Source organism: Phoxinus phoxinus, assembly GCF_949152265.1.
Source record: "Phoxinus phoxinus genome assembly, chromosome: 5".
Taxonomy (NCBI): domain Eukaryota; kingdom Metazoa; phylum Chordata; class Actinopteri; order Cypriniformes; family Leuciscidae; genus Phoxinus; species Phoxinus phoxinus.
Window position 1 is genome coordinate 31,999,853 of NC_136880.1, and position 5,879 is coordinate 32,005,731.

General features: G+C 34.1%; 1 long non-coding RNA gene across 1 annotated transcript; it reads right to left on the reverse strand.

Moving 5' to 3' along the window:
* Positions 1–3,681: 3,681 nt before the first annotated feature.
* LOC306998544 lies at positions 3,682–5,879 on the reverse strand. Its single transcript, XR_013797581.1, has 3 exons — positions 5,723–5,879; positions 4,332–5,593; positions 3,682–4,138 (listed from the first exon to the last, which is right to left on the reverse strand). It is a non-coding gene; the product is annotated as an uncharacterized lncRNA (long non-coding RNA).

Genomic DNA, 5,879 nt, shown 5'->3' on the forward strand with positions numbered 1-5,879 from the left:
ACCCCACAAATATGTGAATAGAAAGATAACCACCCTTTGCCAGTATGTCATTATGTCTGTTGTGTTTTCCAATCTCCAAAGTCATAAAAAATATACTGAAGAGGTCTGAGCCTCTTCTTGTTTTGACATCTCTAGTAGACCTAAAAACTTTATAGGAGGAGCTTCTACTGTTTAGATCTTCAGCATCATCTGATTTATCATTAGAAAAGACTTGTATGATTTACATCTGTCTGCTGTAATATACATTTTCAACGTATTTAAAAAATAATTGCTCTTCCCATTTGTCTTTGTGGTTTCTTTGTTATTTCATGATTTTTTTTATGTTTTTTTTTTACTTCTTTAAAGCAGGTTGCACATGGATTGCAATTACATATTAACATCTGCATTATTACTGGTTTATGGTTTTTACTGTTTTGGATCTGGAGGGAATAGATCAAAAGAAATGGCGCTAGTAAATAATGATTGGATTATTGCATATCAACATGTGACTGTCTGTGAGGTCTGTTACCAGTAAGTCTGTTACCAAATTAACTTATTTTATTTTTATTATTACTGTAACATCACTTTCACGGCTAGTGCTTTCTCATATCTATTTATCAATTCACGTATTTATGCATTTCTTTATTACTTTTTTTTTTTGCATTAGATGTTTAGATGCATTACTGTCAGCTACTTTTCTTTCTACATACCACCACTGTCTGAACTGCTGTATGATATTGTAAGTGTTTTGTGATGCACTGGCTCTTTTCTGAAACTTCAGTTTATGAGGATATGGTTTTATTGTTGAGATTGTTTTTGTACAGTGTAGATGTGTTTCCTGTCACTGTGGGCGTCAGTGCGCAGTAGTGCAGCGCAGAGTCTGATACTTCAGCATTCAAGATCTCCAGGCTCACAAGATTGTTGTTTTTATCGACTTTAGGTAAAAGACGAGGAGGAAGAGGGTCACTTGTGGCTCCATGTGGAAAAATGAATGCGAGGAACTCTGGTTTGGATCCCAGATACTGACGATACCAGTGCAGGGTATTTCAAATAAATAAGCTCCTTCAGGGTAAGCTCCTTCATATTTACAGGACAGAGTGACTTTTTCTCCTTCAGATTTAAGCAGATTGTTTTCCAGCGGTGTTATTGACTGTGCAAACGTCTCTCCTGCAAGACAACCATTAAACTTTTTTTTTTATCAAACTTACACAAAGAAAGAATCATGCTGATGTATAAGTCAGTTTAAAAAGTTTCAAGCAATATTAAAACTCCAAACATGGTAAAAAAAAACAAGAAAGCAGTAAATATAAAAATTTCAGTAAATCAGGAATCAGTAAATTTCTCTTACTTTTTATCAACATTAGCAGAAGCAGAACACAAATAATCGTCATGTTTGCACTGTAGGAAGAAAGTTAGTTTGCTTTGCTCTATATCAGATCTCACAGGCTCCTCCTATCTGTCAGTGTAAGAGATGAGAAGAGAACATTAGATAATGAACACTGAAGTATATACCGGTACATAATATACCACAACCATACTATAATGTTGTGATGTAGACTTCTTTTTTTTTTTTATCAAAGCTTTTTAAATCTAATCATAAAGATTCTCTTCTTCAATATGGTGATTTTTATGTAGGCCTATAGCCTACTGCTGGTTATTGTAATAAAGCCCTATGGGTTTCACCTACAATACATTATAGTCATCATTTATTACAGTTGCAAATTAGAATCATTTGATACAATTATTAAAAATTTAACCAAACTCATATTTTAACTCTTTAAAGAAGGACAAAAGCATCATTAAATGCCAATGTTAAGTGTATATCGCCCTCTTCTGGTCTGTCATAGCTTTCCACGCATGCACATCTTCACAAAATAGATTTTAACAATAACCATGTTCATGGCGTTTCATATTGTTTTAATGGTAGGAGCAATATGAAATCAATTGAAACGAACCGAGAAGACTAATGCAAATGTAAATATAACTAATGCAAAATTAGATAATAAACTGAATGTAAACTTTTAAATAAAAAAGAATATATTTATGGATAAAAAGGTTTCTAAACATGAAATCATAGGCTAAGCGTATATAATTTAATATAAATTGCCTAATGATGTAATTTATGCCGTTGCACTGTGAGGGTTTTTGTATGAGTGTTGAGTGTGTTTGAGTCACAGTGGGCTTCAGAGCGCAGTAATACACAGCAGAGTCAGACACACACACATCCTGGATTGTCAGAGGAACTGAAGTTTTGCTGAGATTTGCTTGAAATCTCTCCTTGAATTCATCCTCATTTTCTCCGGTTTTAGAGAATTTATTTAGCATGTACTTGAGGATTCCATTTCCTTTCTGCTGGTACCAGAAGAGAGTCGGGTTTGTGTAAGCAGTCTGGTATGTACAGTTGATTGTTACATCATCACCTTCAACAGCAGATTGAATCGTTGTATGCTGATCAACTTTGTCTTGAGAATTACATCCTGAAATAGAATTGAAACAATATGAATAAAAATTTCACCCATTGTCTGCAAGAAATGTGCACATAGACACATAAGGAAAATTAAATATAAGCTAGAAAAGAATCATTGTTTGATAGTGCTACTCACCCCAGATATGTACAAATATGATCACAATGGCAATTCTCCAGAGTGCCATCATACACAATTGAAATGATCAACTATAGCCTAAATGCAAAGATTTTGTGATCCTCTTTCTGCATCTGTCAAAGCAGCAATACATTCAAGTCATTTGATTTGACAGCTGGGAGGAGCCTGTGCTACAGTATTAGCCAATGACGACTGTAGATTATGTAATATGAAATACTATAACTTATTTTTTGTATAGGCTATGTAATGAATCTCAGGATGTATCCATGTATTTGATCAGCTTATATCACTTTATTCACTGAAAATGATAATACAGTATCTTACACTGCGCTTCAGAAAGCTTGATTCTGATTGGTTATTCGTGGCATTCTGCATCAGTCTAATATTTGTATGTATGTAATATGTACTATCATCCAGCAAGGCTGTATATCAGTCCGCTAATCTGAGTAACTGAAACCGGCGCTTGAAACAGTTGTTACATGCCGAGAACTGCAGATTAACAGATTATAACAGTCTAATAAATATTCCAGTGCACAAATGTTTGCAGGCATTACACACATTGGGATCTTAAATTAATATTTCCCACCAACATCACAGATTACGCCACACTGTGGCCAACTTCTGAAATGTCTTGTTTTTGTAGATTACAAAGTGATGGCAGCTCCTGTTTGACTTTTAAAGTTTTTACCTTTTTTAACTTTTGAACTGTACTAAAAATATGTATATATTAATTTTAATTTTTAAAATATGGTCACACATGAATGTAGAAAACACGTGGTTTTGCATTTTCTGCGGAGAAGTTTGAATTATATTGTAATGATGGCTGTTTCAGAGGCACAAGAGTGGGATCCAAATGCAGCAAAACATTTATTCAAACAAACATAATAAAAGTAAATCCAGGCAAAACTGATAAATGCATAAATGCCTTTATAGTAATAGTAGCCTATTGTTTATGTAAACCAAATGTTAACTAAAAGTTTTGTCAAAGTAATCATAATGATAATGATTGAAATGTAATTAAAGAAGTAGAAATTAAGATGTGCTCTGAAAGGAACTTCATGAAACGGGAGATCCTGAACATTTTGTTGTTTCTTTGAAGTTTTATAATTCAACCTCGCACAGGTGTTACTGTTACCACATATTTTATTACATTAGATTGAGGTTTTGATTGTGGTTTTCACTATTCGTTCAAAGTGAAAAGAGCTTCAGGTTTTTGTACGATATGTTTCATGTTTTGTATCACTGGGCTCCAACTCTCAGAGCACAATAATAGAGAGCTGAATCTGACAGACGTACATCAGTAATAGTGAGTTCAGTGGATGTTCGTGATGTAGTCGACTGAAACCGAGGGTCAGAGGTGTCTTCAAAAGCACTCCGGGATCGTGCACCTTTGTATAATAAATACTGTGGTTCTTTGTTTAGATACTGTCTGTACCAGTAAAGATAAACATATTCACTACTTGTACTATATGAGCAGCTCAGCTTGACAGTTTCTGCTTCTTTAGAGTTTTTTTCTGTGCCTTTATCTGGCTCAATGTTGTCTCCAGTCACCAAACCTGTCAACAATGAAAAACATATTTTTCATTTGTGAAAGCAAAATTGACAAAATACTTTTGCAAACACATTTCAAATTATGTTTTACAGGAATCCAAATTACTAAAGTAAAATAAATTTAGCTTTTGGGGTTTGAGAATTAAAAACAAAGTAAATTTATGTACAGAATTTCATTAATTATTTAATAAGTCATACCTGTTCCCACAATGAGAATAAGTGTGAGGCATCTGTCCATGTTGAATCAGATCAGATCAGTTCTCTGTTGAGGCTCTCAGTTCTCTGAGCTGTAAGTCACTGAAGATCACACAGAAACACACACAGGAACTTCCTCCTCACTGAACTTCCTGCTGCTGTTTATGATTGTCATTTAACTATAACTACACAATTTGTATTTTATTTAGAGAATTTTTTGTAGCCTATAGAAAGATGTTTGAAGATTTACAACAAATTTAACATGAGAAGCAAGTTATTTAAACTGTGTTGATGGAGGTCAGCTGTCTCATTGTGTGTATAACATGAAAGTGATGATGATGATGCAGAGTGTATTTGAATTTCTACAAAAATTACTCAAAGGATCTACTCAATACAATAGTGTCACAATAAAGTCCATCTATTGGCCAGTGAAATACACAGCATTCGCTAAACTGACCTTTATACCAAAGTTCTTTATTTATTAAGGCAAAATAGCTCAAATATTTAATGGCTGTTTTTTGCTCTGTCTAATTTTCTTATATCATAAGCATGGACATATTAACTAATGAAAATATGAAAAATTTGTCATTTTTATAGGGTCATGTTTTTTTTATATAGCTAAGTATCAATTCAATATACTTTGTACAATATAAATCTATAAAATAATATTATAGTATAAATTACTATCTTCTCTTATATAAGATGTGAAACTGCAGTCTATCCGTGTGAATGTGTGTGAACACTGCCATCCTGTGGCAAACATGTACTGTACCTGCACAATATATTGCACATGAGACTTATGTGAGATGTGAGTTCTATTACTTTTCTGACATAATACTGTAATTGTCAGTTGCAGTTTATATCTATCTATCTATCTTCATCTCTGTCTGTGTTTTTCCTTGTCTCTCATTGTAACAGGTTTTTGTATAGAGCTGATGTGTTTCCTGTCACTGTGGGCCTCAGAGCGCAGTAATACAGAGCAGAGTCTGACACTTCAGCAGAGGAGATCTCCAGATACACATGGTTTAGTTCCCTTTTTTCGACTTCAACAGTGAATCTTGAATCTACATCTGACACCTGAGCTTCTTTTGCACTTCCAAAGGTGAGTACAATAAATTCAGGTTTTGATCTTCCATACTGACGATACCAGTGGAGATAATCTTGAGTTCCAGAGGCAGAAAAACTACAGGATAATGTAACACTTGAATCCTCCTCAGCGAAAACATCTTTTTGGATTGGTTTGATGACATTTCCAAATACAGCAGCTGAAACAGAAAAGATGCATTTGTACGTTTTTAGTGAGATGTTTTTAAGAATATGTTTAACAAACAAAACAAAATGATATCTATCTATCCATCCATCCATCTATCTATCCATCTATCTATCTATCTTACCGACTGAGGCACAGAACAGAATAACTGAAAGAAGATCCATTGTACAACTGTTCACTGTGAGAGGAGTCAGACTGAATCGCTTCATCCTCAGTCTCTTTCAGACACGATGAGATCATGTCAGATCTGTGAACTCTGAGTCCCTCCTCTCTGATCATGT